The sequence below is a fragment of the Ruditapes philippinarum genome, unplaced genomic scaffold (genome assembly GCF_026571515.1).
Source record: "Ruditapes philippinarum isolate M1 unplaced genomic scaffold, ASM2657151v2 ctg4227_1_1_1_1, whole genome shotgun sequence".
Classification (NCBI taxonomy): Eukaryota; Metazoa; Mollusca; class Bivalvia; order Venerida; family Veneridae; genus Ruditapes; species Ruditapes philippinarum.
Genome location: NW_026854256.1, coordinates 21917 through 34971, shown reverse-complemented (window position 1 = coordinate 34971; position 13055 = coordinate 21917).

Below are 13055 nucleotides of genomic sequence, written 5' to 3'. Positions count from 1 at the left end.
AATTCAAACATCGCATTCTTTTTCCGTTAGACCGATAAATACTGGCTGTCTTCTTTTGAATTATACAATCTTCTTACAAATATGTTTTATAATAACTTTTATTTGATGAAAGATTGTTTAGTTGCTGTTATGTTATGTTGCTGTTATCATACGTTATGTTTTGGAAAATTTCTGAAGGTCTGATCTGTGTTAATACTACCAGTTAGATAAGTGCAATGGTATCTATATATAGACAAGGATGTCTTTTCCTTTTCGAACTTATTCAAACTGATAAACCCCACATGGAAAGATTGAAGTTCTTGGCAGACTATACCATCAAACAACATCGAGAAACAAAAGGAATGAACTATTTGTTAATGGGAATTTCTTATTGCATACTAATTTGATAAAATTGCAAAAGTCATAACACAAATTTTCATGGTGTAGTTTTTGCAGGAACCCGGGCAATATTTCCATAATCTCTTCAGTCATGGTCTACAATGTGCTTTTTTAAACAATCTTTTGCGTATTCTTTTTCTTATGTGGTGCGTTACGCATATCGTCCTGAAATACAGGGAGGCGCTGATCCATTGGCGTATTGCTGATATCAGAAGACTTAGTTGGCGCTCTCCAGTTGCTGCAGTATCTGCAGCTTTGCTAATTTCGCACGTTGCTTTGGCTTGTTCACACATAGGTTTGAACATCTTCTTTTTCTGAAAGCAAACATTAATATCAAAAATCAACGGTGCTAAAAAGACAGAAAAATGCGGTGATTTTAAGGAGGAATAATGCGGTGCCCTAATCTTATGATTGACAAAGTTGTGCAGTGCCTTAAAATACACACGTGGAAACATAAAAATCATACCAAATATACAAAAAACGGGTTATTTATGTATTGTAACTTGTTCATACGACAATAATGTACATATTTATATTGTATTTTGACCAGTTATATGAAATGAACGGACTAGAAATACGTTACATTTCGTAATCAAAGCAAGATTGTTTTCAGTATGCCCTAAATGTTTTCACTATCCTGACTTAATTAATGAAGCATTTTGCATGTAGTAAAGATAAATAAGTTTCAAATTAAATGGCACATTCGATGAAAAAGAAAAAATAATGATTTTACCTTGTTTTGAGCAAATTATCTGCTGTTTTCGTCTCGGTTACAGGCTTGCTGTCCATTTTGTACCACAGAAATATACGGTGTCTCGGACAGAAGTAAGATATTTTGACGTTGCGCGGAAAAGTTGTGGTAATCGCCCTATCGCCGTGTGTTTGGTAGCAAGTCTTATTTTCATAACTTTGTCAAATACAAGATACAAGAAACTTTATTTTAAGTCGGTTTACATATGACAATAAACATTAGCTAATAAGCTATTTACCGACAATAACAAAGGCATAAAACATATTTACTAACATATAACAGTTCTGAAAATAAAAACATATAAACTATTAGCAGCTTTAAGCATGAAATAAAAGTATCAAGGTTAAGAAGAACTTTACAATAAGATGGTAAATTAAGGCATAGTTTGATGACATGCACAGTACATGATGTATTAAAAGTAATAACAGTTTCTAAAAGTAATAAATGATTGTAGTCTAGAAATTAAAGTATGATACATAGCAATGTGAAATAAGAATAATAATAAAATTTAAAAAAAAAGAATAAAATAGAGCGGGTGCACCTATTACCGAACACTTAAGCCGCGTTTTATCTTGGTCGGAATTATGAGCACTTTAAACTAAAGAGAGACAACTCTTCAATAGATTAGTAATTATGCTACAATTTTGGCCAGTATTAGAACCCTAACGAATACAAAAAAAGGCGTTATCGTCCGATCAAAAGATCTACCAACTGCCCCTAATACCGAATGATGATTGTAATTCCGAACATTGGTGTTCCTAATTCCGAGCATGAGGAACTTTTTAAAATAAATATGTTGAGTAAACAAATACACACCATTTTCGTACTTTGGCACAAATCTACTTTAGAAAAGAGTTTTGTCAATCATCAAAGTATTTTTAAAATGTTAATTTTATTAAACATATTCATTTCTGCAACAAAAGTATTGAATGTCAACGAAAAGGAAAATATATAGTTTCAAAAACCAAAAAAGGATTCAAACAATATATTCAAACATATTTTAAGTGACAACATTATAACTACAGTTTGCATCAAGTAATCTTCTATATGTAGAGAATATATGTTGTTGCACTAACACTAACAGTAATCACATTCAAAAGGAAGATCATCCGAGCAGTCAGTAAGTTCATCGGCAACACAAGTAAGAAAAAAACGCCTGAAACAATTTATGCACTGTATATAGTCCTCATTAAGTGTTTGCACTTAAAACAGCTTGTAGGACTTACTGCAATATTATCATCTGAATCGGATGCCTCAATTTCTTTTATGATCTGTTTAGTCTCTTGCTTCTTTTTCTCCTTCAGTTCTCTCAGCTTTTTCTTTGCCTCTTCTCTATCCTTCCGTTTCTTTTCGAGTGCAATCTGTTTTTCTTTCAGCTCTTTAGCTCTCTTGAGTTTATTTTGTAATCGTTCTCTCTATCATTCTTGTTTTTTTTCAATTCCTTTTCTTTCTTTTCTTCTTTTTTCGTTCAACCATTATCTGTACTTTTCCCCTGTTGCTTTTGGCATTATCATTTTACGTGCTTTTGGTTTCTTTGTTTCAGTCTTTGGGAATATTAAATGTTTGCTAAATGGTGACATAGATACGTCTGTTGCTTTAGGAACACATTCATCCGAAGATTTCGATGGTGTTGTAATAGAATCAGCCGTAATGTTAGGTGTCACAGTAAACATGGAGGCAGTTGATGTATCAGTCGGGCAGTTGATGTAGCAGTCGGCTCCATTGAGAGAGACACGACTGTGAATGGCTTAGATGGAGTGGTGACTAAATCATTTGAAGCTGTAGGTATATCATCAAGCACAGATTTGTTTGGCGATAATTTACCAGCTGATGCAGGAGGAGTCACAGCTGCTGTAACAACAGTAGTTGCTGTAGTTATTGAGTCCAATGGGGTGAATCATTCTCTTTCAACTTTTGTTCGGAATTTGGAACATTCAGTGAGTTCAGTACATGTATGTAATTCCGAACACTGCCAGTTATTCATTCATACGACCTTAAAACATGTACAGGGGCTTCACACATGATTTTTATTTTTGTCTACATCATTGATTTCAAAAGAATTTGACTAAAGCATCAATATTCAATATTTTATGATATTAGTAAAAATTTGTAAAAAATTAGCTAATAAATAAAATGTCTTACCAAAAATTGAAGTAAATCATTGAATGCACAAAATCACAACAAACAACACAACCGCGAATTCAAAATGTTGCGTTATAATAATGATTTCACTTTTTTGAATTGTGTTAAACATGAAATATTAAATGAATTATAATATTTTGGTCGGAATTAGGAGCATGTTCGGCATTAGGTGCACCCGCTCTAGTAATAGTTTTAAGTTAACATCTACAATTTATAAATACGTAATTGGAGGTTTCCTAAAAAATAAATAAACAAGAGCTGTCGGTAGGACAGCATGCTCGACTATTCTAAGTGTTTGATATTAAAAGAGCCTTGATAATGTAACATTTTCTAAATTAACAAAAGGGCCAAATTTTTCTTTAAATCCATGTTACGGCTATAGGTCTTTGGGAGAGTCCTATTATGCTCTCAAAGAAGTGCATAAAATTTCAACTTGTTTCAAAGAGAGATGTCAATGGAATAGGAAAATATCTGAGGTGGTATGCAACTTGAACGTAAATTCTTAGTCAGTAATTAGCATTATTATACTCACCATTGTGACAATTTTTGAATAGTCAAGCCAATACTGACTATCCAAAAATTGTCACAAGGGTGTTTTATTGAGTATAATTTATTATAATGCTAATTTCCTATGAATACATAAAATTGACTGAAAAAGGTACAAAAGCTTGTTATTAAGATGTTTTATCAAGTAAATCACTGCTTTATTATTATGAATGCATAAAAATGTCCCAAAAAGGCACAAACTCTTCAGTAGTTATGGACATAACAGCTTACAAGCAAAACTTTACCAGGAATTTATAAGTTGAAAAAGGGGAGAAAAATCAGCCTAAATGCAAGATAGAATTATGGATCTTGGTCAGTGACCTACAATTATGATTCTAAATGCATATGTGAAGTTTTAAATAAATATCTTTAATAGTTATTGAGATATGTAAAACTTGCATGTAAACATAAACCAAGAGACTAAGTAGAAAAGGGGAGATGAATCAGCCTTAATGCGAGTAGAGTTATGGAACTTGGTCAGTGACATACAACAATTATGACCCTCCAATTATGACCCTAAGTACATGTGTAAAGTTTCAAGTAAATATCTTTGAAGACCTTTAACCTTTAACCAAAATTTCTAAGTTTCAAAACAAATAATTCTGCAAATATTGCAGGCAGAGTTATGCGATTTTGCAAACTGATAAACATTGTTACTATAAATAAGTATTGTAAGGTTAAATTGAAAATCTCAAGCAATAATTGAGATATTTGACTTTACAAAAAACTTTAACCAAAATTTCTAAGTTAAAAGGGGCATAATTCTGTCAATATTCTAAGTAGAGTTATCCAACTTGTCAATCTCATGTACATTGTTACTATAAATAAGTATTGTAATTTTCAATTGAATATCTCAAGCAATAATTGAGATATTTGACTTTACAAAAAACTTTTACCAAAATTTCTAAGTTAAAAAGGGGCATAATTCTGTCAATATTGTAGGCAGAGTTATCCAACTTGTCAATCTGATGAACATTGTTACTATAAATAAGTATTGCAAGTTTCAATTGAATATCTCAAGCAATAATTGAGATATTTGACTTTACAAAAAACTTTAACCAAAATTTCTAAGTTAAAAAGGGGCATAATTCTGTCAATATTGTAGGTAGAGTTATCCAACTTGTCAATCTGATGTACATTATTACTATAAATAAGTATTGTAAGTTTCAATTGAATATCTCAAGCAATAATTGAGATATTTGAATTTACAAAAAACTTTAACCAACGCAGACGCCGACGCGGACGCTGACGCCGACGCCGACGCCGGGGCGACTACAATAGATCTCATATTCTTCGAATAGTCGAGCTAAAAAATAAATAGCACGTCTACCTACTTCAGTACTTGGCAGAAAAAAATGTGAGAAAGGAAACTGTACCGTTGCTTGTTAGTCCTACAGCATTGAAGTACTTTTAGTGGGTTTGGAACTTTTCGTCAACGGAGACAAACTGTGCAAGAAGCCAACAACAATGAACAATGTCTTCCTTTATTTTCTACTTTTTTCTTGTGTGGACGCCATGTTGATGTTGTTCTTTATTCCGAATTTTGTGACATATAGCGGGAAAACCGAAGAACAGTGAAATAAATAGTTCCCAACATTGACTTCTCTATATTTTGATTTTTAACAATATTTAATGTTAAAAAGTTTAGTGTAAAATTATACAAGACAAATCAAATTATTTACCTTAGAACAAAAGTTTTTGGAAAATTTTAATTTTATCTGGTTTACACAAATTACTCCGCTTGTATTAGGTTTAATAGTACTAATTTAGTTCTGTCTCAGTTTGATGTAGGATGAACGGCAGTAAATTAATTTTGCTATAGATCTAATAATATTTATCAAAATATATATTTAAATCATAAATTTCTGACACTTGCAGCACCAAGCCAGGCCCATTTTTAAAAAGGAATTTCTACCCATGTTTTGAAATGACACATAAACTACCAAAATCACATATAACAGGACTAGGTAGTATAATGAGATTAATGAGTAGAGTTCGTTATAAATGAAAACACTTTTCACGGTAACAACAAATGGGATATAAATGTAAAAATACTTGTACAATAACAAACTAGATCTATATTTAAGACATTGAAACGTGTATATATATATAATAATCTGGGCGAGAGTCCATTGCTTTTCCTCACATAGACTAGATAGGCGTTGAGGTGCAAAGATTTTGGATTCACAAATTTATGATGAGACCAATATGTTTCAAAAGTTGCCACTGCACTTCCATGCGGCAATCAAAATTACAAAAGGGTGCCACGATGGCCCTGAGCCCATCATCTGACTGGAAGTAGGTAATTAGATGAAGGTCAAAATTTATACTACGACATAATACATACCTTTTAATCATGGGAAGGTGAATTTTTAAAGTAAAACAAATGCAATGGTTGTTATTTGGGTCAGCACTGTGGATTTTATATTATAGTCTCAGATTATTTCAGAACAGCAGTAGACAATTTTGTGATCTGACCAGTTAGTTTCTACTGTACCTACAGTAGCATCAATATTTGTTATTAACAAGTCTAATGCAGTTAAATAATGAGTTGTAGTATCATTAAGATTTAATCATAGCTTAAGCTTATCATACAAATACTGCAAAACACCCAGGGCCTATGGCACTTTAAAACATCATCAATGTTAAACTCACCCAGAAATACAAGAGGCTTATAATATACCAAACGTGGAAAGAGTTTCTCTGTCCGCACAGTGCAAAAGCAGAAACAAACATTGTTTTGATTTATATAATACCACAAACTTGCATTTCACCTAAATCGCTTGCAACATTCAGAAGAATAAATCCAAATACTGGCAGATTTTATTAAGACATCATCTTTGACAAAAAAAGTAATCAGTGTGGAAGTCTTTCAGATGTTGATGTAGTACATTGGTCATTGGGTATTAAATGGTATCCCTGTATCTGATAAAAAGTATCATTATCGTTGTCATGTAAACTACATGTAGTTTCTGCCAATCCAATAATATCACAAGACAAAAATCCCTGATCATGTTTCACATCAATGAAATGCTTGTTTAATGACCTAATATTGTTGAATGCAATTTTAAAATCCATTGCCTGTTCATTAAATTTGAGAATTTGAAGCTGCTCTCTACTAAATGCAACATAATGAACTTTTCGTGTTTACCTTTGGGATAAGACAATAAAGACACTATCAAGTGTTGTTCCTTGTGCCCTATGAAGTGATCTCCAAGCAGAAGGTTATACTGGACACTGGATTATTTCAAAAGGTCTTTGAGATATCAAATTTTGGTGTCCAATTTTTATATATTTGTTCGTGATAAAAGCCTCATTTTTTATATTTTAATCTAGTTCCACAACCAGCTTTGAAATCACCAAATTGTACCCATATGATAATAGGACGTTGTGTTTCCCTCGATATATACCATATGAATTTTACAACATATAAATTTTATGCACCATTTGCAAGGCCACCTCCGGTATTTGTATCGACAGTTAAATTATACAAGAATATCCAATGAACAATGATGATAAGCAGTTCTATTTGTATCTGTGGGCAATCTTTTGATAGCCTCTTCTTGTTTATTCTTGGATAATTTTGGTGAAACAATTATACGAGTAGAACCATGATACGGAATGGACACTTTTTGATTGTTTGAACTGTTTAGAAGTGTGTCCTTGAATATATTCATGTAATACTCGTAGTTTTCAGCAAATAAATTTGGGGAGTTTACTTTGTACATGTTAGCGCTGGATTCAATTTCATAACCTTGCGTTCATTGAACGCCGCCTTTCTTTGTTGATCTTGTTTATCATATTTTAAGAACCAATTTATCTTTCATTTATTTCTGGATTTTTTTTTGTACTGTTTGAGATATTTGTCCTTGTCATTTTCACGTTTATCTAACACATTTTTTGCAGAGGTGGTCATGGATAACCAAAACAGCATATCCGATCTTGATTTTTTTTCTACACGTTCTTGAATGTTTGTGAATTTCGATGTCTGTCAATGCCCCGCGTATTTAAAGTACTGGTTGACATATACTGCTATCTCTTCATTTGAATCTAGACTTTTAAGTCTACAACTTTTCTAACACTACTAGTAGTCTTTTCGCAATATTTTTAAAACTATTGACGATAATTGCTTGAAATTTTCAGGGCAGTTATTTAAGAAATATATCAGACAGTGTTTGGTGGAAAACAAACAACAGGCGTATGTGTATTTTGAAGATTTTGAATTATATTTGATGCAACACCCACTTTACAAAGTCGCAAAATTTATAGGATAAATACAATAACTTATAAAAATATAAGTCGTATTCATGAAGCAGACGTATTACTGGTGTGTGGTGCACGTTCAGCAGTGTTGTAACCTGAAAATGAACAAAATTATATACTATAAAAACGTCTGATCGAAAATGAAATTATAATGACTGGCAAAATATAGATGAACGAACACTTAAAACATTGCAACTGGAACCACCTTTTGATTAGAGCTCTTGCTCTTTCTTGGTTTTACAGTTTTGGCATTTCAAAATATAAAAAAATATTTCCTAATAACTGCTGCAAATGCCAATGAATTTAAACGTTTATTTTTAAATTAATTCGAAATTACATGTATTACCTACCAGTAAGCACACAAGTTTCGTCTCTCAAAAAATAATAATAAAATCGATGCCCACATGAGCAATTAAACAGTTTCTGATCGTTTTTTAGGGGTCATCTACTGGTCAAGTCAATTGCACCTACCAAGGTTGAGGGCCAACAGCCCATGGGTTGTCAAGTTATTGATCTGAAACCGGTTTTTTAAATGTGACCTTGACCTTTGACCCCTTGACCCCAAAATCAATAGGGGTCATCAGCTTGTCATGAACAATCATCATACCAAGTTTGAAGTTCCTAGGCCTACTTCTAAGTGTTCTTTAGTTATTGAACGGAAACCGTTTTAAGCTACAAGGTAAATGTGACCTTGACCTTTGACCCCAAAATCATTAGGGGTCATCTACTGGTCATGAACAATCATCAAACCATGTTTGAAGTTCCTAGGCCTAAGTGTTCTTTAGTTATCACTAGGAAAACGTTTTTACCTACAAGGTCAATGGGACATTGACCTTTGACCCCTTGACCCCAAAATCAATAGGGGTCATCTGCTGGTCATGAACAATCATCATACCAAGTTTGAATTTCCTAGGCCTAAGCGTTCTTTAGTTATCACTCGAAAACCGTTTTTACCTACAAGGTCAATGTGACCTTGACCTTTGATCCCAAAATCAATAGGGGTCATCTACTGGTCATGAAGAATCATCATACCAAGTTTGAAGTTCCTAGACCTAAGTGTTCTTTAGTAATCACACTCGGAAACCATTTGGTCTACGGACCGACAAATGCAAAGCAATATACCCAATACTTCTTTGAAGGGGGGCATTATAATGTTAAGTACTGAAAAGTTGGCTAAATTTGTGCCTTTGAAAAACAGGGTTTCGTTGAATAATTAATAAAATCTGTTACTTTTAGACTTATTGAATTGTAAATTTTATATCAAACAATGGCATCTGTATTGACCAATATTTCCTGATTTAAAGTTATTTCGAAAATGCTACTGGTAGCGTTAGAAAAGTTAAGTGTACATTTAATTTACGGAGCAATTTCTACCCACAGAATCATATGAATATGTGGAGATCCATGTTGTTGGGATTCAACCCTTTAAAAATCACTTTACCTAATAGTTAATAATCACTTTAAAGAGCAGAATTCTTTGGTCAAAGAAACTTGAACGAGTAACTGGATGTGATTGAATCAATTTTATCTTTTGTTCTCATGTGAGGTTTTCAATTTGTTCATTGCTGTACTTATCTTTTTCATTCAGATTTACATGAACTTTAAGATCTGTCAATCAGCATAAGACAAGGATATAAACTAAGTTGGTATACTTAACTGTCTAATCATTGCATCAACATCTTTTTTTCTGGATTCTAAGTATGCTGGACTGTTTCTCAGCTTTTTGAACAAATAGTCATCATATTTTTCAATTGTATCCATGCATTTCCAATGTTTCGACTTGGCAGCAGATCATCTGTTTGTAACAGTCTGAATTTTTTTTTATTTTTGCACAGTCAATTATTTCACCATTACAGTCTTCAAAATCAACAGTGCTCAGTGTTTTACATAGCTTAATATTTTCTTTACAATATTTGTGCAATGCTTGGGAGACATCATAACTAGAACAACGAGTATCATTCAATGCATCTATATTATTATCAGTGTCACACTCCTGAACGATTTCCTTTATCCATTGCTGATCAAGGTCAATATTTGTATTTTATAAAGAGCGCTTTTGTTCATCAGCCAATGTAAAGCAACAAGTCATATGACAAATTCTTATTACACACTGTGCTATAGAGATCATGTGGTGGTTAATATAAGCAGAAATTTTCTTAATTACTAAAAAAAAATACATTTGATGATAAAAATTCATAAACATTATCTAAATCAGTTCCAGAATTATACCAATTTATCCTGAGTCAATAGTATTCACGTTAAATTCTAAACAGTGGACATTTATGTTAAAAAAATCAATATCCATCAAGGAGTGAACACAATGAAATATTAAACATCATTTGTAAAAATAAATCAGAACTCATGGAAATTTAAAATCATTTATTTGTATCAATAACACAAATTGTATAATAAAATACATTGCATTTCTAACCAAAACAAATCCTTAAAATATTTATCATTAAAAGTATGAAATCCTATCCTCAAGAATAATAAAACATAGCTGCCTGGATTTAAAAATCACTTAAATTAAAACTGATCCCGAGATAATCATTTTACATATTAAGCTATGAATCTTAAATAACTTTTACTGGATTGTCAAATGTGAAGAAATCAAAATTATTTCTTAAAGATCCTGTAACACATTTTTCATGGTTTTATTTCATAAATATGATGCTCAAATTAAGATTTGTCAATCTTGTAAGTTCAAATAAGCATTATCTATAAAGATATTACCCAATTTAACATTTCGCGTAAATAAAGGGAGGTAATTAGAAATTTATTTTCTATAAATTCTAAGTCAAATTTTCCAATAAGAAATGAATGCATGTAACTTATTGATTAAATATAATGTGCACAAAATATTTGCAGTACCCATTTTACATATTCTTGGATGTTTGAAAATTGTTTTATTTGCATAATTATATACATATATAATATTTTGCAAGAGTGGTATACACACAACCACTTCTCACATCCCCTCGGAGCGTGCACGTCGCTGAGAATGCACAGGGCATCTGCAGATGATGGAAGTTCGAGTTATAATCGTTTAAGGCGGCTGCTTCGTTAAGTTAGCTGCCGGTGTCCTGACTAATGCCGAGGGAAGTGGCCCTACAAAGTAGGCTGAGACGACGAGGGTGGTGTACTAGGGTGCGTGAGCCCCTAGTACAGATAGACGGCTTGTAAGGCAGGCCTATAGCTGGCACCAACAGCCCTTTTCAGAGCTAAACACCTTTCCTATTGTCACAGGTTACTGTACATTTAGGTTCTCATTGGCCGCCGTACAGTGACCTACTTTTCGGCTCAAAATTCATATCTTTGGCTAATACTCCGTGGAAATTGCATGGAGGTAAATTATCACCATTTTGTGCTTCAAAATTAACTCTTTAAGGACATGACTAGTGACATGTCCGGGGTCCGTACTCGACAGCGCAAGCTGCATTTTGTGCCCGAAAGGGCGGATGGACCCTCATTAAGCTTTAACTTACATACATACGTATACACACAGTAACACAAGAGATACATGATCTTTAATTAATATTTAGATTGATACTAGGAATCTTTCACCGGCTAATGATGAACAATACATGTTTGTTAAACTTTTTAATGAGCAAATAAAATCCTCATAGCAGCTCATTTCCTTAAGGTAAAGAAAAATGATCTCCCTAATAGAAATAATTAGAAAATGTTTACCTTTTACTTGGCATTCGTGTAATGTTAGTTATAGTTATAGATACCTTATGGGATATAATACTCATTTGACGGGTTCTTATAATAATGTTATTATAAATGTTCACTTATTAAATGTTCACTTATTACAATAGTTATCCCACGATATGTAGACTGTTGATACTTTGCTCAAAGATATTTTAAAGAAATTTAGGGTGTAACGTACAGTTAACTGAAATTATATATGCACATATCGGTTTCCTTCCACATTTTTAAAACAGAATTTGGTACTTTTAACGGCAATATTTATAAACATTATAAATAAGTTTTAAAATAATACATCTTTTTATTGAAACATTATTCAATACTTTATTAGGAATATATTCCTAAGAACCACTCTTTATGTACACGAGTTCACGATTAAACTTCACGAATTCACGATTTCAACTTCGATAATTCACTATTTCAACTTTGATATTTCATGTTTTGGTTTTTTTGTGTGTTTTATTTATTTTCTAACAATTTCTGCTTTTCCGACATAAACTTTTGGAATCCGGGTTATTTCCGCATTATGAATAAAGACATACATGTATATTGCTAATCTTTGGGTAAATGTTGTTATGGCAGAAATGTATTGAAATCTAGGAAGTTCTTACTGTATATGTATAATTTGTATAATTTGAATAAGAAAATGCACAGGCGATTTTTAGAAAGCTTCCTTCGCTTTATTTGTCAAGATAATGTGGTCCATTTTTAAAGAAACTCTGCCAGATTTTTAATGACACTATGTATTCTTACTGTGTGTTTCCCTGTTATAAATAAAATTATAAGGTAATGTATCTTCTCTTTATGCATTCCAAAGATGTTTAATTTACATTTTAAAAGGGACTGTTCGTATAGTAATTAAAAGTATCTTCAAATATCAGATTTTAGCATAATAAATCTTTAAAGTGTTCTTACTTATTTTTCGAAAAGGACAATATCAGATGCTTCATTTATCGCTTGAACATGTCAGTGATATTACTAAAAACTTTATCAAAATATTACAAATATTAAAATTTATAAACGCTTTCTGACACAAAAGACGCAATATTAGATAAGTCCCACAAACGATATTGCTGGTTTTTTGGGCTTTTACTATTGCGTAATTGTTCATTACACAGTAATGTAATGCATTGTCACATGTCTTGCAAGCCTATACAGATCAATGTAAACCATGATTGCACGTGTCACAAAATCTGTCTTTTCGCTTTCTTGACCGTCTAATTAAGACAGAAATGTAAAGACAAAAGAGTCTTTGTAGTTTCGA